The 27,500-nt window shown below is 38.3% G+C and overlaps 1 protein-coding gene and 1 pseudogene across 3 annotated transcripts in view; one reads left to right on the forward strand and one right to left on the reverse strand.

The window, feature by feature from the left end:
* Positions 1-27,500, forward strand: part of LOC145255668 (RNA-binding protein Musashi homolog 2-like) — a 709,158-nt gene that overhangs the window by 155,278 nt on the left and 526,380 nt on the right. The gene's annotated exons all lie outside the window — the stretch shown is intronic.
* On the reverse strand, positions 231-457 carry LOC145255924 (U2 spliceosomal RNA; annotated as a pseudogene).

A 27,500-nucleotide genomic window follows, 5' to 3' on the forward strand; every position in this document is an offset into this window, starting at 1 on the left:
GTGCATGGATTGTGTGAGGCCCTCCAAGAAACGTCCAATATTGCGTAGGAACAAAATAAAAAAAAAAAATTAAAAAAAAATAGGGAGGAGGAATCTTAGAGATCTCTAATACTGGAAATAATACAAGTTCCCCGACAAAAGAAGGGTGGACCTGTAAATTCACCTTTGTCCGTTCGTCTCTCTGCACTTTTCTCAATAACTATGCCTGGGAATTCTTTTTAAATTTGCACTAACAGTAAACATGATAGGAGTAAAATAGTACCTATTTACTATGCCTCCCCACGGGACAGAGTTAGACACCAGGGTCGTTTTTTAACGTGGAGAAAAGGTACAAAAATAAAAAATTGTCTCAGTCGTGAAAGACTGATCCTCCACCGAAAGAGAACAAGAAATGGAAGTGCAGCATCTGAAGAACAGATACTACACTTTGATCTTGACCAAAAGGCCAAGAAAACAGAACGGGTTTTCCGGGAAAACTCCGGTTGCCTCCCTAGGGGTGCCTTTGAAGTTAAAATGGCTGAAATTGAAACTGATGCCTTGGATTTTTATAAAACTTTCTGAAAAGTTGTAACTAACTGATTTCTATATAATTTTGTTTGTCTATACTTCACAATAACTCTTGGGTGTGCCCCAGGGGCTCTTTTATGGCTAATAAAAACACTCCATTTTGGGGATCATTTTACCATATTTGTCCAACGTTTTCTGTGTATGTCTATTTAGCAGTGTTGCATGGTGCTGAACTCAAACGTAAATATGTTAAGGCCTTGGGGACTTTTGGGGCTAAATGGTGGGAGAGGAGGGCAAATGATGGACTTAGTCATTTCTTTTTTTTTTTTTTTGCATGGAGCAGAACTCAAATTTACATATGTTAAGGCCTAAAACTGCACCGTTTGTTCATTTTCACCAGGATTTGATTTACCCTGGGGATTTTTGGACCCAGATGGAGGAGGGGGTAAAAATTCTGAACTTAGTCATTTTTTTATGCCTCGTTCACTGTGCATTCATGCATGCTTCACTTGTTTATTAAATCACTTTAATGAATTACTGTTAATATTGAAACAACTATGGTATATATAACATGTACACACACACATATTAGTGGCCTGACAAGGCCACAGGGGAGACAACCAATATGTTATATCTCCTCCTTTTCATACATAAAGTAAATTTCACGGTGTATAAAGATTATTTGATGCTGGAGATATTGATTATCGTACCCTATTTCCAAAAGAGTTTAGTCTCCTTTCCATCAAGAAATCAGATATTTTGTAATTCATATGCAAAACTAGAAAAATAAATTGGTTGAAACATTTTATGGCTGTAAAATGTGCCAAAAATAGTCTCTGGGTGATGGATGATCCCTTTAATGTGCGACCTTAAGAGCAAAAGTCACTTAGTCCACTACACAATTCAGATCATTACCTTTTCAATGAGCTTTCATTCGTTTAATTCTGATCAATAGTCGCTGAGATTTGGAACTTATAAAATAGCCTAAAAAAGGTGGTGTATATATATATATGTACGTGCAAAATGAATAGCCAATGCGCAAAATGTATAATCATTTTGACCCCTCCCTTTACTTAAAAATTCACCAAAAATCAGGAAATCAACCAATTTTGATGAAATTTTCAATATTTATCAAATAATCACCGAATATAATGAATCCATTATTTTTATTTGAATCCTAGTTGAAATGTATCTTTTTTTTTTGTTCAAACAAAAAACGCTTTTACGAAAGTTATGGTTTTCAGTATTAAAAAAAGAAAAAAGAAAATGAATTAATTTATTTTTGCATTTATGAAAATAAAGCATAGTAAATTATAACAATTAATAAAAAGAAAAATTATTTATTTTTTTACGAACATTACGAAAAAAGCCTCTAAAGTCCGTATTAATGAATTCGATATAACCCGAAGAAAAATTTTCTCGAATAACCGATATTATCATTGAATTAAGCTTGTTCATTTAAAATTTTCACACACACAAAATAATTTAATTATTTTTCTGTGTTCCTGCTTTATTTATTTATTCATTTAAGAAATGTTAAAAATTATACCAACGTTTACGATATGAATGTACGGATGCACGGCTGGGGAAAAAAGAAAACCAGCATCCCCTCCAACTACCTGACGTCATTTTCAGACAGCCTTTTGACTTTCTGACATTTTGGGCTTCCGTAGAATCTACACTTACACGACTTTGTTTATGCTTAAACAAAGGCAGAATCTTTCGCTTTTGGAGGCTAATTAAACCATTATTTGTATAAACTATGTGTTTTATTTTATTCAACATCTTTAGGACTTTACTAATTGTCTTTGAAATAGACGCAGAAAAGTCATATTTCTTTCAAATGATTTTTACAATGAATTTATTTAACTTCAAAATTTAGCTGAATTTGTAAGCTTCCGAATGTCGCCGTGAAATCATTTTTCATTATAACTTTTTTTTTTTTTTTTTTTTTTTTTTCACGTGTACAAATGTTTCCTTTTGGAAATTAACTTTGATCTTTCAAATACAATAAAAATGTAGTCGGAAACCTACAAAAAAAATTATGATTAACTAGCTTTCAAAACTATGCCCCCCCCTATCTTTTTTTTCTGCCAATATTGTTCGTACCTTGTGTTTACGTGTAGCTACAACGTTACACATGGGAGGGAGGTAAGTAACTTTCCAAAGACAATATATGGGTTTAAATAACAGTAAACCCCTTTGATGGTCGCATAAATCGGCTAGGGATTTTTATCCTCGGACCCCCAAAATCGACAATGTTTAAATCATTCCTGTAATGATCCGGTCCCTGTTTATTTGGCGGTGGGGTGTCAATTCTGTGCAGTTCTAGGCGTTCCACCTTCCGAGACCTTGCCTTCTCTCTTTGAGAAAGGGTTAGTTTATTGTTAATCGCCTGAGGTGCCTTTACCGGGAATATCTACTGGGCTGCCCATACGCTTTCTTCCAGGTCAGAGTGCCCCTCCACGAGGACGCTGACTACACGATCCCACTTTCCGACCCTAGTGTCTAAGTTCTCCCAGCGGGAGAGAACTAAAATACCTTTCTGCATGTGCGCTTCAGAATAATGAATTGTAACGGACAGTTACACGAGCGAGCGCTACGTGTGTGTGTGTGTGTGTGTGTGTGTGTGTGTGTGTGTGTGTGTAGTCGCGATTGTGACGCTGTGCTTGTCTTAGAGAACAGATAGAGCAGGTGTCGTCACTCAAAGAGACATCTTGTGGCTTTAATTTTTTTTTTTTTTTTTTTTTTTTTTTTTTTACATCCCCTCCCATTCCCTCGTTGATTACGTTTTCGTTTCCGGGGTACCTATCTAATTTGTTATCGCGGAACCTAGTCGGTTGTGGTCAGGTATGTGCTTGTGCGAAGAAAAAAAAAAAAAAAAAAAATTCAGTTTCTCGTATCGTTTAATTTAAGATACCCCAATTGTTCACGCGTACGTGTGGAGGCATTATAAAAAAAAAAAATTAAAAAAAAAAAAATCTAAGCGGTATGTGGATGGGTAGGCAATGCTAATTAATTATCATTGTCTCTCAAGAGGTTTTTTCTTTTTTTTTTATCTGTAGAAAGAAAAATGGAAAAAAAATCTGCACTTCTAATCAACCGTTACTACCTCCACCTAGCAAAAAAATAAAACAAAACAAAAAATAAAACATATATGGCGTTCATGCATATTGCTTGGCCTACGTAAATTGAAGACCGTTCCACTGAAAACAAAAAAAAATAACACAAAATACTGTTAGAAGCACACTCACTTATAAGTACTTACTAAGAATTTTAAAACCAGAAATAATTTTATATTCGGCCGTTTGAATGCTTCCAAATTCCTTTCAAATTTCCAAGCATTACGAAGTGATTCCTTTTTTCAGCTATTAACAAAAGATTAAGATTTATTTACGAATGAACCGATATGCATTATTGTGCATTCGATTTTGTATTTTTTATGGTATTTTTTAAATTAGGACTAAATGTATTGAAATATCTGTACTTAAAAACGCTATCTTGTTCGAAAGTAAGCGATCATTTTGCGTTAAAGTTATGTAAAAATGACCTTGTTTATTGTTGTGGTGGCACACATTCATTTGCATATGTGGATAGTAATTACACATAGATAGGAAGACTCAGTTAGTCTGAGTGTGTGTTCACCAGAAGCCACCGAAGGCCGCCGAGAGCAGATATGTTTCTCCAGCAAAGACTCACTTATTTGACACCATTATGTAAATATCCTGTAAATATACCTTTTCCTAATACACTTTTTATTTGATCTACCTTTGTTTGTTGAGTCGTCATTTGTATTGCTTTCTACGTTACTTGTTTCAACCTGCAAACTTAACATACATATATATATATATATATATATATATATATATATATATATATATAATTACAGGGTGACCCCCAAAAAACAGGCCCCGTTTCTTAGTGTTTTGTCTGAATGAAATGAAACTTTGGTCATAACTAATTTATTATATTCAAAACATCACATCAAAACACTAGGCTATTTGGCCTTTTTTTCTCTCTGTTCTACAGCATAAGTTCCAGATGGCCTCCATTTAGCTTTTGTTTTTTTGGGGGGGTTGGGGGTCACCCTATATATATATATATATGAGGTTATTGTTTTTTCAGAACTTAGGTAACCAATGAAGCTTAACGAGGTTAATCAGTGCTCAGTACCGAAGTAGAGCAATGCATACTCTTTATTTGTTTTTACATAAGCAGTAATATGTTGCTACACAGTCATGAGCATGTTTCGGTCAGCTAGTTATCAATAACTAGAGACCTCTTCAGGCGATACAGCTTATACGAAAGCTTCGTATAATCTGTGTAAGCGATATTAAGGCAAGTTTTAGTCCAACATCTTGAAAATCGGAGATCACCTACACACATGGCACATAGCATTTGTTGGGGATACAAAATAAATGCGGATACCGAATTGTTGATGGGAAACGACTGTCCATAAGCTGTCGAAATTTTGAGAATTTGGTTCGCACGCTGATCGGTTGCCCAGCTGGTATAATTATAATTAAGAGCAATTGTATACTTAAATACTAGCTATGGGCTGAAACAATTGTACTCAAGTATTGTCGATAAAAACCCCCAACGTTTTTGAAAATGCGCAAAATGTTTATTCTTTGTAAAGTAGTACAGTGCGAGAAATATGATAAAACCAATTTTCACTAAACTTTTTTTTTTTTTTTTTTTTTTTTTTTTTTTAGTTTGCAATCGACTAAGCAACAACTTTTATGAGAGACTGGATTTAGTTCATTAATTAGGCTCAGTTCACACACGCACGCACGCACTAAAAGTATCCTCACATTAAATCGGCTTAAAGATTATTCACTAATCTGACCCTGTAGCCATGTTGTTGCCATAGTGACGACCTTTTCGAAACGCCGAGAGTTGCGTTTCATGAATTGGTTTTAAAAAGAGCTTATTCATTTTTCGTTTTTGTTTCTTTTTTTTTTTTTTTGCCTTTTTTATTTTATTTTATTTATTTATTTATTTATTTATTTTGTATTTAATACATCATCTCTCAGCATCCACGTCATTGGTTTTATTTCATCTGCATCATAGCAAATAGATGGGCCTGCTCTTGCGGTGTGTATGCATAAGGGAGATATAGAGATATGTGGGAGATGGCTTAGAGAGGGAAAGATATGTAGACAGGAGAGAGAGAGAGAGAGAGAGAGAAAGAGAGAGAGAGAGAGAAAGGTGGTGGTGAGACAGAAGATAGAGATGCACGTATACATAAGAGAGTGGATACGTATAGAAAAGAGAGGCACGAGTACATATACCGAAAAAGAGAAAGGGAGCCCTCTGGAGACGTACTGAAAAGAGAGGGAGAGATACCCAAGGACACGTCCCGAAAGAGAAAAACCCGGTATCATGTACCCAAAAAGGAAAGAGAGACCCGGGTACACATATCGAGAAAGAGACCGGGTACGCGTACCGAAAAATACAGATCGAGACCGATAGAAGATAAACTCACACACAGATGAGAAAGAAAGAGAGGTGGGGGGGGGGGTCATATTTAAAACGTGTAAAATTTTTATTTTTCCTCTAAATCCACTGCGCCTCTTCCTCCCTTGACGGCATCGATGCAACAAGAATGTATGCGTCATAAATTTCAAATGAAAGCTGTTGGGATTAAGCCTTATTACATATGCATATCTGTTGAATCAACCTTAATCCAACCAGGTTAAATTCGTTATATATTCACGTGACCTCCAACCCACACGTAACAAAACAAACAAACAAAAAATACCTGATCATCTTTTAGATAAAAAAAAAAATAATCTGAATCCTTTTACGCACCTGGTATAAAGCTTAGGTATCTTATAAAACGTAAATTATTGGTTGTTTCTGGCAATTCACATCCAATAGTAGCGCCCCCCCCTTTTCTTTCGCTCTCTCTCACCCCTTTTCTCCTCTTCGTTCTCTCTCCCCTTCCCTCACTCCCTCTTTCCTTCTCCTTTCCTTTTTTCACTCTCTCTCCTCTTTCTCCCTCCTTCCTTTCCCTCCTTCCTTCCCCCCCCTCTCTCTCTCCTTTTTTTCCCCCTCCAACGTAGACGTCTTTTGCAGATTATTAACGATACTACCATTTAATGCGATCTCTCACTCCTTGCTTGGTAATTCGATCGTTCGATTTCGTATTTCTTCGTCCATTGGAATCAAACGCATCTCATTTCTTTTCTTACATGATTTTTTAAAAGGGTTTACAGCAATGTGGACAAAACGTTATGAAATCTTAATTTAAATCCGAGAGTGAAGTTTTTTTTCCAGATCTTGCAGAGCTAGTTATTACATTTTCACCCCAAACAAGGCACATTGCCACTTTGGTGTAGGGGCTACTATCAGGGGAAACAACTACTGGGGTACTATGTAGGGATTTCGGCAGCAAGATGTTGGTTCACGTTGCACTTGAACTTCTGCATGTCAGTACAGATGGGGAAGCAGTGACCTGGAATGGAATTCCAAAGTCTAACGGTTCTGGGGAAGAAACTACTGGAGTAGAAAGATCTTTTACATCTAGGGATCTCTACAGTGTGGGGGTGGGATTTTGCAGCTTGTCGGGTCTGTCGAGGGTGTTCATGTCGTGGGGGCACAAGTGCTTGCAGTTCATCAGAGCATTCACCATTAAAATACTTGTAGAACAGGCAGAGGGATGCAACGTTTCGTTGATGTGACAAAGGCTGAAGCTTTGATGCCAGTTTAGGGCCTATCAGATTTGCGACTCTCTTTTGAACCTTGTCAAGGAGCGAGAGACTAGTAGCCGATGCACCAGCCCAAATATAACAGCAATACTCCATACATGGGCGAATAGTTGCCTTATAGAGGTACAGGATACTTTCGGGTGTTAGTAGTTTTCTAGCACGGTAGAGAGAGCCCACCTTCCTTGCAGCGGCCCTGGCAATGCCCTCGATGTAATTGTTCCAACTCATGTTTCCTGTGAACATTAGGCCAAGGAGCTTGAAAGACGTACTCTCAGATAAAGAGTCGTTGGCCATTGCTATAGGTGGTAGAGAAGGTTTCTTGTAATTATTGAATGAAACTAGTTTAGTCTTGGCGGCATTGAACGTGACGATTCATTTTTGTCCCCATTCCATTACTGATCGGAAGTCATCCTCTAGTGTTTCTGCCATTTCTTTAGATATATGTTCATTTGTTTTCCTGTCATGCCTGTTATAGAGTGTGGTGTCATCAGCATATATACCCATCTCAGAGGCAATTTTGTCATGGAGGTCATGTATGAATATCAGGAACAGTAGAGGTCCAAGGATAGACCCCTGGGCACTCCCGCATTTATATCATATTGTTTAGATGTACGACCGTCGAGGACAAGCTTGATTTTTCTCTTATCTAAGAAGGATTTTATTATGTTAAGTATTCTACCAGTGATACCGTATGATCTAATCTTCTTGAGGAGACCCTCATGCCATACACTGTCAAAAGCCCTAGATATATCTAGAACTGAGGCCTTACCTATCCTGTAACTTATAACTTCCTTGTTTATGGAGCTTTCCAATTAATTGACGTTGGCAACCGTAATCGTAATACAAAATAATTACTTTTTTTAACCTCGGTACATTCATTAATATTTTTGGGATTATAGCGGTTTAACAAAATTAAAGATTAATTTCATCCGTACGGAAATTGATGAGAATCTATTGACTTCCCCGAATCAATTTTTACATTTAAAATAAAAATAAATTTTTTTTATTTTTTTATTCATTTAATAATTCATTTTCTCTGGCTTGAATTTTCGACCATAATAAAATATAGAATTACAAATATGAAACTAATTATCTTAAAACATGTACTTTATACCTAATAAGATTTTAATAAAATAAATAAAATTAAAAAAAAAAAATGAGTTCCCCATTATTAACAGAAGGCACCTCGTATGATTCGAGCTCATTACCGATTGTTGCTGTTGTTAGTAGTGGATAAATGAGGTCGTTGAATTAAATATATCTGAACAAAACTGGTATTGAAAAGGGGGATAATCTTTGAAGGACATGAAAGAGGTTTTGCAGTTAGATCTTCGTGGTGTCATTAACCTCACGTTTTTTTTTTTATCAAATGTAATCAAAATGTACACTCACATATACATATTTACATACTCCTACATTCTTTTTGTGTGTATTGATATTCATATTAAAAACCCTTTCTTCTATTTATTTAAAAAGAAAATACAACTTTGTTATATATGGACTGTGGAACTGCATTCATCTGCAAAAGATCTAACTAATTTGCATATTCTTTTAAACATTCATTTTAATTCCCTATTTTTTTTTTCTAATGAGATGAACATATTTAGTTACCTACTAGCATTTCAGCCCGGTGTTGCCCGCAGGTGTGTTGAGCAAAAAAAAAAAAAAAAAAAAAAAAAAAAAAGTGGTAGTAGGAAGAAAAGCGACCCCTCCCTGTTGAAAAATGCCCAGTTGACGATGAAGAAATTAATGTTTTTATCCAATTTTTCGGTATTTGTCGTCTGAAGGGTAGAACTTCAAAACGATACTGATCTTCTAAAAATCCGCCGCCTCTGTCGAAAGTTTTAGGCAGACATGCAAACATACATACATTTATATATTGGTTGCTCAGATTTTTGACCCAAACCGATTAAAAAGCTTGCCTGATCTCTGAATACCCTTTATGTAAAATTTCAAATGTTTAGATCAGAAATTGTCTGAGTAATTTGGTAGAGACTGCAGAGGTCAATTTATTTTTAAATTTTGACCCCTATTATGACTCCTTAACATCTATTGTTTTAGGCTCGAATCAAGTTATTAAGTTAGATTCATGTTAGATCCATGTCCAACGAACCTATATCTAAAATTTAAAGTGTTTATACCCAAAATTGGCGGAGGAGTTTGGTAGAGTTCTCAAAGGTCAAATCGTTGAACTTTGACCCCTTAACGGCCAAATTTTTGTCCGAAAACGGATTACAAAGATTTTCCCAAATCTCAGTACTCTATATCAAATTTTGAGTCTGTAGACTGAAAATGGAGTTATTGCGTAGGAAAATGTACACCCCCCCCACACACACACACGTTCACTTTTACAGATTTACAGTTTTCGGATTTTGTAATGATGCCCATATTCCTTTATTTTCTTTTAAGTTCCTTTTCTTCTGTTGAGTTAGGAGCAGAATAAATTCAAAAATTGACATAATTGCATGAATGATTCTGCGCTACGAAACAGGTGCTGTCAAGAATTGAACATGTCAACATACTTAAAAAAAAAAAATAATTCATATTATCGATACGCGATCACAAGAAAAAATGGCCGCGTAACAAATACATTGCGGTATTTTGTTTATTTTTTCCTGTAGTCGTGTCGTGTACCGCCGTACCGGTTGGCATGGCTTATTGTTCGGGCCGAATAAGCTTTTTACATTACGTAAAAACATTAAAACCCTACCTAATTAGGTGGAAGAGTAACTTATCTTGCTTGTGGTAACATTTTTTTTTTAATTTTTTTTTTTCTTTTTTTTAACCCTTTTTAGAATCTGTGGATTGTAAAACCTGGCTTGAGTCTTAGAAATTCTTATGTCGATTTAAGCGGAAGTAGATTTTCATTTCCCAAGCAAATTGTCATTTGTAAAATAAAAAGAAATTAAAAAAATTTGTTCATCTACAGATATAAGTTCCTGTATTCATTTTTTTTTTCTTAGGAAAGGGAGGGAGGAGGGGGGGTTACAATTCTTAGCCGCTCTTTTTTTTTTTTTTTTTTTTTTTTTTTTTTTTTTTGTACCCTTCTGATTGCCTGTTCCTTTTTTTTATGCACCCAGTAATCCGGAAAGAAAAACTTTATCCATGTCCACCTCCATCTTTCATGTCAAGAAGTGAATGTAAACTAGTAAACGAGGGAGGGTTGGATGATTGGTTAAGTAGCAAAGATAGAGAAAGAGAGATTAACTGGATGTGGGGGGTGGGGGGCTTCCTCCTCCTCCTCCTCCTTCTATTTTGTCATACTAATACTTAGCCTCCATCCGCCCTAACCACCTGAAAGCTTGACATGTCGCCATCAGGTGTGGTGGAATGTTTTGTAAACGACCCCGAATTGCAAAGTTTTGTCTGGAAATTTAAAGGTGACCAACTATTAGATGCGTAGCGATTTAATTACTTTTTCTTCTGCTCTCTCTCTCTCTCTCTCTCTCTCTCTCTCTCTCTCTCTCTCTCTCTCTCTCTCTCTCTCTCCCCCCCCCGTTTTCTTTCTACTTTTCCTCTTTTTTTTTACCCTTTTATTTTTTTTTTCAACCCCCTTGCTCCACTTTTCCTTTTTCATTTACTTTTTAACTTTTTTTTTGTATTTTTCTCTTTCTTTTTCGTTTTCATTTCCTCTCTTTCTTTCTTCCTCTCTCTCTTTCTTTTTATCTCTTTTTCGCTTTTTCTTTTTCTCTCTTTTTCTTTTTCTCTCTTTTTCTTCCTTTCTCTTCCTCTTTTTCTCGCTCTTTCTCTTTAATTTCTCTTCTCTCTTTCCCTCTTTTTTCCTTTCCCCCTCTATTCTTCTTCCCTCTGCCTTCTGTCTCTTTCTCTCTCTTTCGTATTTAGCCTATATTCATCGTCCTTAATTTTTCCCTTTCTTTTTCTATTTAATACCTATTTATCGTTATTTTTCCGTATGTCTTTCTCCTCGTTAACCTCCTCTTCTAATCCCCTCTCACACCTTTCTCTTCACTCTTTTTCTTACTCTAACAAAATTAAGATAATAAAGTTGGTTTTTTGAGAGAAAAAAAAACATGCGCTTAAAGTGATAAAAACTCAAAATGTGTTCAGATCTAACGTTATTCCCCCCCCTCATACCTTCCCTTCCTCAACCTCCTGCCTCCCCCTTTTCCTTCCCTTTAATATCTAGCTTCGTTTTCGTCCGGACCGTTAAACCTCGCTTCTATTTAGAATGCCCCCCATTGTCGCTTTGAATAAATAGGAAGTCTCCGTTTATTTCGGATTCATGGACCCCCTTTTTTCTCTCCTTTCTTTCAAAATCACCCTAGCGAGAGAGTAATTGTATTGGCTTGTCCCCCTACTTGAAAAAACTGAAGGAGGCCGAGCGAATTTACCTATTCAAACCAACCCGCGTACATTATTACCCCTTTCCCCACCCTCACTCTTGTTTTTTTTTTTTCTTTTTCTTTTTCTTGTGGCTCTCCCGTTTCTGTTTCGCCCCACCTCCACATTCTTTATGGTGTCAGCGGTGGAGACCAACAACAGGGAGTGCTGGATTCTTTTACCTTTCTGCGTGACCTGCTTTAAAATTTTCTCTTATCATTTATATTCTTATCGGCAAGGTGACCCAGCCTTTTCCCTCCCTCGAAAGGGGGTCCTCCACAACGGAATATTTTAGATTGCCAAGGAAAAGAATATAAAATAAGGCATTGGAGATTTCAGCTACATATTTTTTTTTTCGCACCCTTGGATCAGTTCTGCACAGCCCTATGTAATCTTACCAAGCGTTATCGTCTCCTGTGGAAAAGGATTGGATTATCGATAGTAAACACTTCTACCAGAGAGTACCGACTGTTCAAATATTTTAATACCTATTCAGATAGTCCCTCGCTAGGTGTATCAGAATTTTTGTAGGAATTTTTGACACCCCTAACACGAAACTGCAAATAATATATAAAAAATTTGTAATTTCTCTTTTAAAGGTGGGTTATTTATTTTCATTATGGATTATACTTTCAAAATAAACTATTAAAGTTGTATAAAAAGTAATAGAAATATTTTTAAAAAAATAGTAATGAAATTAATTGAATGTTACGAGTTCAGTATTTTTCAATTTTTAAATTTTAAAAATCTATCAAATTTTTTCTATTGATTCTATTTTTACGATATTTTCAGGGTCAATGTGAAATTTTATGCTCTTTCCAATAAACCGAATATAATATTTTAGACAAACGTTTTTTTTTTAATTCACGCCCCCTCCCCATTTTAAAATGTCTATTAAAAAGTAAATAATTAATTTATGTACCAAAGTTTTATATATCACAAATTGAAGATAAAAGATCTATAAATATATTCAAATTTAAAACAAAAAAAGTGTTTTTTTAGAAATTTACCTGTAAAGTTCGAAGTTTAAAACCTTTTTGAAAAAAAAAAAAAACAGTTTTTTTTTTTGTTTTTTTTTTTTTAATGAAACCTTGTTCCTTGCTCCTTTTTAATTGAAAAAACAATTAGGGCTTTAATTACATTTTTCGAGGAGTTATAAGCTTCGAAAGATAGCAGGTGGAATTATTCAATAGTTTTCACAAAATTTCTGACGCTGCTAGTCCCTCGCCTCTATTATTTTTTTTTTTTTAATTACATTTTCACCCCAAACATTGCCACTTTGGTGTAGGGGGCTACTATCAGGGGAAACATCTACTGGAGTACTATGTAGGGATTAGGGCAGCGAGATGTTGGTTCACGTTGCACTTGAACTTATGCATGTCAGTACAGTTGGGGAAGCAGTGACCTGGAATGGAATTTGAGAGTTAGATGGATTTGCACTTATGAAAATAAACAAAAATGATGAAAAAAAACTTTTATTCTGTGCCTACTGTTCACGGAATAAAAATTGTATGTTCCAAAAATCACAATGGATCCAGTAGTTTTTTTTTTTTTTTTTCCACCCGCCCCCCGATGAGTGAAGGCTGAAGCCATTTTAATATTCTTCAAATTTTGTTTTTAACTTTTAGAAAACTAGCCTGGGTGCTCGGCGTTGCCCGGGTGTTTGGGGGTGTATGTTGAGCAAAAAAAACAAAAACAAAAGTGGTGGTAAGCAGGAAGGCTCGAACCCATACTGCGAAGGAGGAAAAGAACGTGAAAAACAGTGACGTCTTAGCTGTTGCGCTCATCGTCAAACCGGAGCATGTCAATGACCATCGTCACATCCCCTTCCATCTCAATTGTCTCATAATGACAGCCTCTAAGGTTTTTCTTGAATTTAGGGAATAACAAAAAGACACCGGAAGCAAGGTCTGTGACAAAAACCGAGCAGCCTTGAGACAAGCTTTGCGCAAATTTTCCACATCTTCAGTTCTTTGCGAATAATTGTGTGTACAGCTCCCACACTGACATCAAACTGTGCACTTATTGTTTCAATAGACACACGACGGTCCTTATCCATGAAATTCTTTTAAACCAATCAACTTCGGTGTTCTGACTTACTCCTCCCACACCTCTCATCATCGCTAACAGACTCTCTGCCTTCCTTGAATCTCTTATGCCACTCAAAAACTGATGCTCGATTCATGCAAGATGATTTAAAAGCAGTCTGAAAGCACGCTATACGTTTCTGCGGCATTAATTTTTCTAAATTTAAAACAGGATTTTATTGCATATCGTTTTTTGAAGTGTTCTCACATCCAGATTACATTTTTGCAGTAGGTTTTAGTAGGGTGTATTCCAATTCCTGATGTAGCTGGTCATTTGATCCTGAAATCATTAAAAAAAAAAAAAAATTGGTCAGTCATCTCATAAGATGTAAAGCTATGATATACTGTATTTTCAAGAGTCTATGACAATTGTAAATGCCTTTGCCAAAGAGAAAGTCCGGAAACTTATTGAAGGCTCCTCGTAATTTTATTAATGCGTACTAGTGCACATTGCGAACAGTGTCCGGTATGGCTCGACGTAGTTACCAACTTTTTGTTTCATCATTCTGGGACGCCTTTGTGCCAAGCATTTTGAGACCGATGCAACGGAAGCAAACAAAACATGATAAACAGTAAAAGCAACTGCCCCTCCCCCCGGCCCTCTGTGGCCCGGGCGACAGGATCAGGGTGTGGTGTCTGTTCCGGCAGATGCTGCGGGCAAGGACTGGCTATGGCTGGCAGGGACCATATGTGGGGGTGGCCTCACATATCTGAACTTGGTCAGTGTAGGGATCACCCTACAGACCACAGTTACTATCCAGCTCCCATTTCCCACCTCTCGGGAGCTGGATCCCCCTTTCCCTCCCCCTCCCTCTCTCTCTCCACATTAAAAAACGGCCTTGTGCCTAATTTGCTCAGTGAGGAAGCAAATAAATCCGCCCCCCCCCCCCGCCTCGGCGGCACGGGGGACAAGATCAAAGTGTAGTATCTGTTCCGACAGATGCTGCAAGTAAAGACCAGCAAAGACCATATGTGGGGGTAACCCCACATATCTGACCTTGGTCAATGTAGGGGCAACCCTTCATACCAACAGTTACTATCCAGCTCCCATTTCCCACCTCTCGGCGCTGATCCCCCCCACCCCCACACACACATTAAAAAACGGCCTTGTATCTAATTTGCTCAGTGGGGAAGCAAATAATTACAAACTGCCCGCCCGGGCCACAGGGGGCCGGGCGACAAGATCAAAGTGTAGTATCTGTTCCGACAGATACTGCAAGCAAAGACCCTATGTGGGGGCGACCCCACAGATAAGACCTTGGTCAATGTAGGGGCAACCCTTCATACCAATTGTCACTATCCAGCTCCCCTACTCCCCAGGGAGTTGGTCCCCATTTCCCCTTCACTCCTCACTTTAAAAATGGGCCTCGATCCTAATTTGCTCGGTGGGGGAGCAAATAAATACCTGGCCTTCGGGACAACATCAAAGTGTAGTATCTGTTCTTCAGATGCTGCAGTTCAATTTCTTGTTCTCTGTCAGTGGAGGAGAAATCCTTCACGACTGAGACAATTTTTATTTTTGTTCCTTTTCTCCACGTTAAAAAACAACCCTGGTGCCTAACTCTGTCCCGTGGGGAGGCATAGTAAATAGGAACAGCGCGTACTGCGCGTCATAATGATGATTGCGCTGCGTTGATCTAACAACCTGTGAGACGTTAATTAATTTTATTATAATAAAAGAAATTTGTGAAACGGGGAATCTTTTTAAAGCATAAATGCAAAAACTAATAATAATAATAAATGACTACTAAAATAGGCAAAATGTACAATTTGTATAAAGTGGATTTATTTCTCCAACAAGCACAAAAAAAAAATGTCGACCTTGCATTTAAGTTTGTATTTTTCCTGTAATTTTATCGCTTGAAGATGATATTTGTCTTTGCGGATGAACTCGTAAAAGTCGTTGCATTACATGAAAGTTCATTTTCATCTTTTGTTCAACTTTGACGAGGTCAAAGTTTAGTCTGTTTCATCTATCGGTTTAAAACACGTTAGCGTTTCATACTAGAATTGACACGACATATGACACAAGGCCTGTGAAAAGTCGTTTTATTAAACAGTTGCAACTGGGGCAAGCTTTGGCCTGTGCTTATTACAGAGCTGTCAACATCCTCCGGGACAAAAGTGACCCGATACGGGACGCCAGACATTGATCCCGAGACTGTTCCGGCCGTTCTGGGATGATTGACAACTGTAGCTAGACTGGAAACTTACGCAAACTGCCGGAGTATACCGAGCGCTGGTCAAGTTGATCGGCCAAACAGAATGCGACAACAAACGCAATTAGCCTATAAGAAGCCGAACAGACGGCTTTTGATAAGTTATAAAAAGAAAAACAAACCAAAATTTAATTATTTAATTATTTTTAAATTATGGAGCATCTCACGGCAATTATTCTAACTATGCTGGATAAGTTGGTACACACGCAGGAGCAAGTCGTAGGGTATTATCAAGAAAACAAAAAGATAGCATCTGAAATAAGGTGCGGAACATGGCGTCACACACACACACACTGAAGAGAATGTGGGGTAGGCTCGGAATATACCGTTACCGATTGAAATAATTAACTCTAAAATTCATACTAATTAACTTAATCGCTACTTACTGTCATAGAATTCCAATATATAACTACCGATGATAAGCTTAAAAGAAAAACAGGTAACAGCTTTTTTTTTTTTTTTTTTTTTTTTTTTTTTTGCTGGTGTGTCTGCCGCGTATGACACCGTAAACTGCCGCTTCATGAAAAAGATCTTGGAAACCTGGCACCTACAAACCCCCATCGGAGTCATGTTAAAAACTGAACGCTTTCATGTTAGATCAACGAAGTTAAGCAGCATTAAGCCTGGTCAGTACCAGATGGGTGACCAATTTAGGAATACCAGGCGCTATATGTAGGAAGATGTCGGCACCTCCATGCAAGAATTGCAAAAATCCTAATATCTTCATCACCCCTAATGGAGATATACATGCGACTTGGAACCGCTTGTGAATTTCATACTCCCATGAAACTTCGTCCTTTGGAGGAAACCGGTTAAACTCGTATAGGGTTTGTGCGATTTCACAACAAACTAAATCGCTGACGTGGACAAAATAACGGTTTACCTCAAGGTAATGTGCTGATTGCATTGCTGTATATCTGCACTAATGAGCAACCTATTAGCTCAATCATAGTTACGTCGAGATTCTAATGTTCTCTTCGGATGAAAACAATTCCAACTAAAACTAAACGAGTATTAGGCAGAACGAAAAGTGGATCTGCAAAGATATCAAGGAGGTTCCCATCGTGAAGTATATGGACCATCCCTTCTCTATCCTGATCCTTGGCGAAAGTGATACTATATAACACCCAGGATTCGAACTTGATACGCCTAGATTGTTAGTCTACATCGATATAAACTTCACGACGGCCACCTCCGCCTAGAGCAATAAAAACGTGAATTCGTATAAATATGCATGGTACGACATTCAACCCCATTTTTTTTTAAATTTTTTTTTAGAACTTATATATACGCTGAGGAAGACCAAAGGTACAGTCGAAAGTATGCTCTTGTAGGAAAAGTTTTTAAATTATTTTTCATAACATTGTATATTCCTGTACGTCACAAACGGAAAACCAATAAAGAAAAGTTATACACTTTTCTACTTCTCATATTCATTTTTTTATACATTTTCATATGTTTCCACAATCAAACAGTATCGCAGCTCTCAAAGAAATTTTATCCTAGAGTTTCGCCCTATATTAGGCTCATCATATATATATATATATATATATATATATATAGTACAACACCGGGGTATGGCATTAAAAATTAGTAACAAAATACAGTACAGTATATAATACACTTCTATGTAATCAAATAAAATCGTAAGGCGGCGAACATGCCTTAACCAAGGGGTCAGAAAAACGTCGCATTCCACATCGTAACCTGAAAAACTGTATCCTAGGATTCTACTCTATATATATATATATATATATATATATAATCTCGGAAGTAGAGTGAAAAGCACATCTTATTTTTCTTTTATTAATATTTTTTTTTTCCTTGTACACATGTTTGTGAATTATTCCATAGATTTCTGCCTTTGGATTATTATGGACCATCTTCTTCCAATTACGGGATGTCTTTGGATTTTACTTGTACAAATGGATATTCTTTTAACGTTCTTGGAAGTTTTACATTTGGATTTTACCGTCACTGGATTATTTATCTTCCACCAGACTATCCATTCATGTGTAATCACCTTTTTCTTCACCATATTCCCTCTGCTTAACTTATTTTGTTTTCAAGTAATATCTTTGACTTGTTGTTTCATCAAATACTTCTGCATGCAAAATCCGATCCCGCATTTTGCCAATTCCTACCCTCTGATGAGAAGGAGAGTATTTCTTCGAAACTCCGCGGAATAAGGACTATCCATTTATCTAGTGTTTCCTTTTCAGATTAAATGTTTTTAACTCATTTCAAAGTGTTTTTAACATATTTTATTAACTGTTTGCTCATATAAATATATATATATATATCTTTATGCGTGTGTATTTCTCTTCTATTTCTGTGTCTATGTGTGTGTGTCTCTCTCCGTCTCCACGTAACTTCTGAAAAAGAAAATAGGCGAATAGGACAAAAAAAAAAAAAAAAAAAACGCACAACGGCATCCGATATCTTTTCGAAGAAAACTCGTTACCTGACGCCTACTTGCCTTTACTATAATGACGTAACGATTTCGCACACGGCGTGTTTTTTGTGTTATTTTCTTGCATTACGTATTCCATTGTTCTTTATTCTTTCGGGTGGAGATGGGATTAGATGAGGGAGTGGAGGTGTCGAGGCACATCTTGAACAAAAGGAAATAGAACAAGATGAACTAGTTATAATCTGGCACCGATACGGGAACAATCGTTTCGTTTGTGGGCTGTTTTTTTTTCTTTTTCCTTCTTGTGTAACGGCATATCGACTCTTTTCTTAACACGGAAACCCCACCGTTTGCAAACACTTCATTGTATACGTTTAAGCGAATAGATATTGCTATCTCATCCACCCTTTCGGATTAAGTAAATCACTTTTTGCATTACAATAAAACCTCGGGATACGGCATTAATCCGTTCCGGGATTTGAATCGTAAGGTGAAATCGCCGTATTGAGGGGCACAAACAAAATTTTATGCAGTACATATTAAAAATTAGCAAAAAAAAAAAAAATACAGTACATGATGGAATAACATTATAGATAACACCGTACGGCGGGGAAAATACTGTAACCAAGGACCGGAAAAACATCGTATTCCACATCGTAACCTGAAAAAATCCGTATCCTCGTGCCACTGTATCCCGGGGTTATATTGTAGTAATTACTGCCAATAATAAAAAACGGCTTAAAGCATAATATACGGTCGGAAATAAATCTCCAATATTAAACAACGTAAAGGCGTTCATCGTATTTTATTAATGATGCAGGCAAATCAGAAAACCGATTGACTCAAAGTTCGCAGTAAACGGTGCCCGGTCACATTACTGCCATTAAAGTCCATCCGCAATTTAACTTCCGGCGAGAATTTCAATGTCTAAATTTATTAGCTCATTTACGAATTTGCTAGGTGAAAGTACAGAACAGTTAACAAAGAACCCCCCATTCCCTGTGTTAAGAATGGTTTCCTAAATAATAAGGTTATTATTACAGCATCGTCATTTTCTCGCGCCTGAGGTTATTCATTATCTTTACAAATCTACCGTCAGACCATGCATGAAGTATTACTGTTGCCAGGTCGGCAAAAAAAAAGAAAAAAGAAAGCGACCCCCTCCTTGTAGAAAATTATATTAAAAAATATATATTAACCACACGGGACACATCGGAAGCAGTCTGTATTTTTAATCGCGTGTCAGCAACATTGGATGTACGAGATACCTTTAATAAGTTTTCAGATTTATTTTCGTGTGAGCACTTCCATTCATAGCACACACATTAAATTCTAGTCCCTTTCGAAGTAATCCTCTCCAGTTGCAATTCATTTGTAGCATTCCAACAGCTTCTGGAAGGCACCATGGAATTTCTCTGGTGTGCGCGTGTTACTGATCCGTGTCACTTCGTCTTACATCTCCATTTTCTCATAACGATAGCTTCTGTGGGTTTTCCTTGAGCTTAGGGAATAGCCTAAAGTCACAGGGAGCAAGGTCTGAGTTATAGGGAGGGTGAGGAACTGTCTTGGTGCCCATGACAACGTCTTTCTTTCTTATCCCTTGGCACAAACTTCGCGCAGATCTTCTGCATCGTCAGTTCCTCGCGTATAATTGTATGTACAGTTCCCACACTAACATCAAACTGTACACTGGTTCTGGATATGACCTTAAACTATATACGATGGTGAGGTCCCAGTTTGCGGGCTTTGATTTGGGGAGTGTGGAGCCACCCTTTAATTGGTATTGCTCCCAGGTCCATTCTGACCCGGAATTTGGTTCTGGATATGACCTTAAACTATATCCGATGGTGAGGCCCCAGCTTTCGGGAGTGTGAAGCCACCCTTTGCCATTGCTCCCAAGTCCACTCTGGGTCAGTACCTGTTAGGGTCCCAACTATGGGTTGAATAGAAACCGACTTCAAGAAAAAAAAAAAAAATTATGAAAAACATTTTCTTCAAAATCACTGGATTTGGCATTAAATAACCTAAAAAGGGTTGCTGTGCCACAAAACAACCAGCTAACCAATCAAACTGTACACGACGGTTCTTATCCATTAAATTATTTGGCCTATCAACTCTGGTGTTCGGACTTCGTTACACAGAGATGAATACATATTAGTCACTAAAATACCACCTTTACTTTAGGAGTTTTCTCGGAAACTACTGGGTCAATGGGACCGAATTTTTGTGTGGACCTATATTTTGATAAGGATTCTTAGGAGTTAGTATTTAATGCAAAACCGTACACAAATCTAACCATAATGAACCGTCAATTTAGCATAAAGCACGCATAAATCACCGTGTTTAACGGGCTGAAAAGTCTACTTTATCATAAACATCCTCGATTTTAATGGCGAGCATCTTTGACACCTTTGTCGATGGCAGCCAACGCTCTAACCATTGCGCCGCCTGTTGGCTTTACAATTAATCAAATAAGCTTTTTTCGTTTCATTAATTTCGAGCTCATTCATGTATGTTGTGTCGGTGTTTATCGTAATTACTGCAATCAGTAGGAAAAAAGCCTTTGACATTTGAAGACCCAATTAATTATACATATTTGTTACGCATGTATATTGTCTTGTAAACGCTGTGCCGCCGTCGGCATTTCTAATTGTTTACAAAGCGCAGCGTTAAGCCTTTGCTGGATCCGATCGTAAAGGGTGTCGATTCGTGATGACTGCCGATCTCGTTTCAGGATTTGTAAATTATTAACAACTTCATCCATCTATTTATCTGTCTGTCTATCCGTCTATCTACTTGCTTATCTACCTGTATCTGCCCGTATATATCTATCAATCTGTCTATCCATCTGTATACCTATCTATCCGTCTTTCTACACACCTGCCTATCTATCCGTCTACCTATATATCTGTCCGTCTATCTCTCTATATCTATCTGTCCGTCTATCTCTCTATATCTATCTGTCCGTCTATCTCTCTATATCTATCTGTCCGTCTATCTCTGTATATCTACCTGCCCGTCTACCTCTGTATATCTACCTGCCCGTCTACCTCTGTATATCTACCTGCCCGTCTACCTCTGTATATCTACCTGCCCGTCTACCTCTGTATATCTACCTGCCCGTCTACCTCTGTATATCTACCTGCCCGTCTACCTCTGTATATCTACCTGCCCGTCTACCTCTGTATATCTACCTGCCCGTCTACCTCTGTATATCTACCTGCCCGTCTACCTCTGTATATCTACCTGCCCGTCTACCTCTGTATATCTATCTGCCCGTCTGCCTATTTACCTATCTATCGAGACCACTCGATGATAAGGGTTAAAGAGACAATATCGTAGTAATCGTTAGTAGTGAAAGTTTGGTAAATTGGATTACTTAATGGGAACAGCGCTTCAAGAACTTGTTTACGTTGGACTTAAGAGAGTTCCACATATGTGCAGTTCTAATAAAGAAGCTTTGTTCATGGAATCTACGTTTAGGTTTAGGCACAGATAAAGAGTGGGGGGAATTATTAATAGTGTTTACAGTTAGACGAGTGTTTCTCATGAAAATTTGGCGAGGGGCAACCATAGATTGGAGCTCGGATGAGCACTTGCCATGAAAATAACGGTAAAGCAGAGACAGGCTCGCAACATCTCTTCTATGAAAAAGAGGTTGCAGGGAAGAGAAAAGGGTATCTCCTAACTTGGCTAGGAAGTCTATTTTGAATTCTATCATTGCCGTTTTATTTAATATCTTATCACACTAGGCTCATTTTAAATGCAAAAAGTATTTGGAAAGAGCATTAATGCCGAATTTCTTAGTCTTTAAAATAAATTTATTCATTAAAAAATACACTACTCTGGCTTTAAAACCTCTATAAAAATATAATGCGAAAACACTGTTTCTAAAAACGATGACTATCTTCCCTTATTTAAAAATTAAAAAAAAAAACAAACAAACAAAAAACGGCAACCATATGAGACAGTTCCAAATCAGACTTTGAAAACGCGCATCACAAACTTCGGGTGTACATTTTTCTGGTTTCATGTGTTGCGCTTTCTAAGGATGAGTTTAACCGTAAAATGAAAAGCGGTTTTACTTTGAAAAGGGCATTTGCGCCGAAAGTGTTAGACTTTAAAATAAATTAAAAATTGGTCAGTCATCTTATAGTATGTGTAGCAATAAATTACTGAATTTTCAAACATCTACGATAAGTTTGAATGATTGTACAAAAAAAAAAAGTGTGGAAACTTAAGGCCATGCATACATTTTTTTTTTCTTTCTTACAGGCCATCTATAATATAAATCTTACCCGCCTGTTTAAATTTATGTATATATGTGTGTATGTATGTATATCTGCCTAAAACTTTCGACAGAGGTGACCGATTTTCACAAAATCGGTATCGTTTTGAAGCTTAACCATTGGAACGACAAATTATCGAAGAGTTGGCTAAAAACATTAATTCCTTCATCCTCAACTGGGCACTTTTCTACAGGGCGGGGTCGCTTTTTTCGCTGATGTTTTCGAAAGCCATCCCTTCTGTTCGATTGACTAGCCTTAATTTAACCCTATATCACTTCCGGTTTGGCGATGAGCGCAATGGCAACGTTTTTTTTTTTTTTTTTTTTTTTTTTTTTTTTTCCTCCTTCGCGGTACCGATATGATATGCCGAAAGAAAAATGGCAGACACGAGACGGTCATCTGAGGAAACACGGTAATAGCTCAAAACAAAATGATAAAAATCCACTCAATAGCTGTTGCCATGACATCTGTTGGGCGGATTTCTAACAGCAATTTTGTTTTATTTTTTAAACCGATTATCGAGTATCCTCAGATGACTCTCGTGTCAGCCATATTGTTCTCGTTCTAACATAGCAACTCTGTACTACTGTTTCAAACTTTAAAAAACGCTTTAAAATAAGTAAAACCACACACACACATCCACACACACACACACAAAGAAATTTACCAGCTAGGTAAAGAAAAAACTTACACTGCCTTTGGTAACATTTATTTTGTATATGTTTCGTACTTCAACACATTTTTCGTTTGCTATCTGTAGTAAAACAAAAAGCAACAAAAAAAAAAACCGATAGCGGCTTATGGGTGCCCCCCCCATCCCACCAAGTCTTTGTCAGTTCTACATCGTCGTCGTTGTCGACGTTCCTAGAAAACGCGAAGAAACTGCAAAGCTTCTGTCGCCATTTTTTGTGCATTAGCATCCAATAACGACGTTCGCCTTTCTCAAATCTCGTTATTTGCTCTTCAAATGTCGTAGGACACGACGTTATTTTAATTGGGATCGTTTTCAATAAACAGACACTCTTATTAACACAACCTATATTTATTATCTCATTTTTTTTTCTTTTCCTTTTTGGCCTTGTTTCTCCTAGACAGATTTTTGTAACTTGTTATATTGTCTATATATATATATATATATATGATTATTCTTGTCTGCTTGTATGTCTATTCATCTCTCTTTCTTTCTCTCTCTCTCTTTCTTTCTCTCTCTCTCTTTCTTTCTCTCTCTCTCTTTCTTTCTCTCTCTCTTTCTTTCTCTCTCTCTCTCTTTCTCTTTCTCTCTCTTTCTCTTTCTCTCTCTTTCTCTTTCTCTCTCTTTCTCTTTCTCTCTCTTTCTCTTTCTCTCTCTTTCTCTTTCTCTATCTCTCTCTCTCTTTCTCTCTCTCTCTTTCTCTTTCTCTTTCTCTATCTCTCTATATCTCTCTCTATCTCTCTCTGCTTCTTCTCTCTATCTCTCTCTTCCTCTTCTCTATCTATCTCTCTGCCTCTTCTCTCTCTATCTCTATGCCTCTTCTCTCTCTATCTCTATGCCTCTTCTCTCTCTATCTCTATGCCTCTTCTCTCTCTATCTCTATGCCTCTTCTCTCTCTATCTCTCTGCCTCTTCTCTCTCTATCTCTCTGCCTCTTCTCTCTCTATCTCTCTGCCTCTTCTCTCTCTATCTCTCTGCCTCTTCTCTCTCTATCTCTCTGCCTCTTCTCTATCTCTCTGCCTCTTCTCTATCTCTCTGCCTCTTCTCTATCTCTCTGCCTCTTCTCTATCTCTCTGCCTCTTCTCTATCTCTCTGCCTCTTCTCTATCTCTCTGCCTCTTCTCTATCTCTCTGCCTCTTCTCTCTCTCTCTGCCTCTTCTCTCTCTCTCTGCCTCTTCTCTCTCTCTCTGCCTCTTCTCTATCTCTCTGCCTCTTCTCTATCTCTCTGCCTCTTCTCTATCTCTCTGCCTCTTCTCTATCTCTCTGCCTCTTCTCTATCTCTCTGCCTCTTCTCTATCTCTCTGCCTCTTCTTCTCTCTCTCTGCCTCTTCTTCTCTCTCTCTGCCTCTTCTTCTCTCTCTCTGCCTCTTCTTCTCTCTCTCTGCCTCTTCTTCTCTCTCTCTGCCTCTTCTTCTCTCTCTCTGCTTCTTCTTCTCTCTCTCTGCTTCTTCTTCTCTCTCTCTGCTTCTTCTTCTTTCTCTCTGCTTCTTCTTCTTTCTCTCTGCTTCTACTTCTTTCTCTCTGCTTCTTCTTCTTTCTCTCTGCTTCTTCTTCTTTCTCTCTGCTTCTTCTTCTTTCTCTCTGCTTCTTCTTCTTCCTCTCTCTGCTTCTTCTTCTTCCTCTCTCTCTGCTTCTTCTTCTTCCTCTCTCTCTGCTTCTTCTTCTTCCTCTCTCTCTGCTTCTTCTTCTTCCTCTCTCTCTGCTTCTTCTTCTTCCTCTCTCTCTGCTTCTTCTTCTTCCTCTCTCTCTGCTTCTTCTTCTTCCTCTCTCTCTGCTTCTTCTTCTTCCTCTCTCTCTGCTTCTTCTTCTTCCTCTCTCTCTGCTTCTTCTTCTTCCTCTCTCTCTGCTTCTTCTTCTTCCTCTCTCTCTGCTTCTTCTTCTTCCTCTCTCTCTGCTTCTTCTTCTTCCTCTCTCTCTGCTTCTTCTTCTTCCTCTCTCTCTGCTTCTTCTTCTTCCTCTCTCTCTGCTTCTTCTTCTTCCTCTCTCTCTGCTTCTTCTTCTTCCTCTCTCTCTGCTTCTTCTTCTTCCTCTCTCTCTGCTTCTTCTTCTTCCTCTCTCTCTGCTGCTTCTTCTTCTTCCTCTCTCTCTGCTGCTTCTTCTTCTTCCTCTCTCTCTGCTGCTTCTTCTTCTTCCTCTCTCTCTGCTGCTTCTTCTTCTTCCTCTCTCTCTGCTGCTTCTTCTTCTTCCTCTCTCTCTGCTGCTTCTTCTTCTTCCTCTCTCTCTGCTTCTTCTTCTTCCTCTCTCTCTGCTTCTTCTTCTTCCTCTCTCTCTGCTTCTTCTTCTTCCTCTCTCTCTGCTTCTTCTTCTTCCTCTCTCTCTGCTTCTTCTTCTTCCTCTCTCTCTGCTTCTTCTTCTTCCTCTCTCTCTGCTTCTTCTTCTTCCTCTCTCTCTGCTTCTTCTTCTTCCTCTCTCTCTGCTTCTTCTTCTTCCTCTCTCTCTGCTTCTTCTTCTTCCTCTCTCTCTGCTTCTTCTTCTTCCTCTCTCTCTGCTTCTTCTTCTTCCTCTCTCTCTGCTTCTTCTTCTTCCTCTCTCTCTGCTTCTTCTTCTTCCTCTCTCTCTGCTTCTTCTTCTTCCTCTCTCTCTGCTTCTTCTTCTTCCTCTCTCTCTGCTTCTTCTTCTTCCTCTCTCTCTGCTTCTTCTTCTTCCTCTCTCTCTGCTTCTTCTTCTTCCTCTCTCTCTGCTTCTTCTTCTTCCTCTCTCTCTGCTTCTTCTTCTTCCTCTCTCTCTGCTTCTTCTTCTTCCTCTCTCTCTGCTTCTTCTTCTTCCTCTCTCTCTGCTTCTTCTTCTTCCTCTCTCTCTGCTTCTTCTTCTTCCTCTCTCTCTGCTTCTTCTTCTTCCTCTCTCTCTGCTTCTTCTTCTTCCTCTCTCTCTGCTTCTTCTTCTTCCTCTCTCTCTGCTTCTTCTTCTTCCTCTCTCTCTGCTTCTTCTTCTTCCTCTCTCTCTGCTTCTTCTTCTTCCTCTCTCTCTGCTTCTTCTTCTTCCTCTCTCTCTGCTTCTTCTTCTTCCTCTCTCTCTGCTTCTTCTTCTTCCTCTCTCTCTGCTTCTTCTTCTTCCTCTCTCTCTGCTTCTTCTTCTTCCTCTCTCTCTGCTTCTTCTTCTTCCTCTCTCTCTGCTTCTTCTTCTTCCTCTCTCTCTGCTTCTTCTTCTTCCTCTCTCTCTCTGCTTCTTCTTCTTCCTCTCTCTCTCTGCTTCTTCTTCTTCCTCTCTCTCTGCTTCTTCTTCCTCTCTCTCTCTGCTTCTTCTTCCTCTCTCTCTCTGCTTCTTCTTCCTCTCTCTCTCTGCTTCTTCTTCCTCTCTCTCTCTGCTTCTTCTTCCTCTCTCTCTCTGCCTCTTCTCTCTCTCTCTGCCTCTTCTCTATCTCTCTGCCTCTTCTCTATCTCTCTGCCTCTTCTCTATCTCTCTGCCTCTTCTCTATCTCTCTGCCTCTTCTCTATCTCTCTGCCTCTTCTCTATCTCTCTGCCTCTTCTTCTCTCTCTCTGCCTCTTCTTCTCTCTCTCTGCCTCTTCTTCTCTCTCTCTGCCTCTTCTTCTCTCTCTCTGCCTCTTCTTCTCTCTCTCTGCCTCTTCTTCTCTCTCTCTGCTTCTTCTTCTCTCTCTCTGCTTCTTCTTCTCTCTCTCTGCTTCTTCTTCTTTCTCTCTGCTTCTTCTTCTTTCTCTCTGCTTCTACTTCTTTCTCTCTGCTTCTTCTTCTTTCTCTCTGCTTCTTCTTCTTTCTCTCTGCTTCTTCTTCTTTCTCTCTGCTTCTTCTTCTTCCTCTCTCTGCTTCTTCTTCTTCCTCTCTCTCTGCTTCTTCTTCTTCCTCTCTCTCTGCTTCTTCTTCTTCCTCTCTCTCTGCTTCTTCTTCTTCCTCTCTCTCTGCTTCTTCTTCTTCCTCTCTCTCTGCTTCTTCTTCTTCCTCTCTCTCTGCTTCTTCTTCTTCCTCTCTCTCTGCTTCTTCTTCTTCCTCTCTCTCTGCTTCTTCTTCTTCCTCTCTCTCTGCTTCTTCTTCTTCCTCTCTCTCTGCTTCTTCTTCTTCCTCTCTCTCTGCTTCTTCTTCTTCCTCTCTCTCTGCTTCTTCTTCTTCCTCTCTCTCTGCTTCTTCTTCTTCCCTTCTTCCTCTCTCTCTGCTTCTTCTTCTTCCTCTCTCTCTGCTTCTTCTTCTTCCTCTCTCTCTGCTTCTTCTTCTTCCTCTCTCTCTGCTTCTTCTTCTTCCTCTCTCTCTGCTTCTTCTTCTTCCTCTCTCTCTGCTTCTTCTTCTTCCT

The sequence above is a fragment of the Euprymna scolopes genome, chromosome 31 (genome assembly GCF_053919585.1).
Source record: "Euprymna scolopes isolate OS-2025 chromosome 31, ASM5391958v1, whole genome shotgun sequence".
NCBI lineage: Eukaryota > Metazoa > Mollusca > Cephalopoda > Sepiida > Sepiolidae > Euprymna > Euprymna scolopes.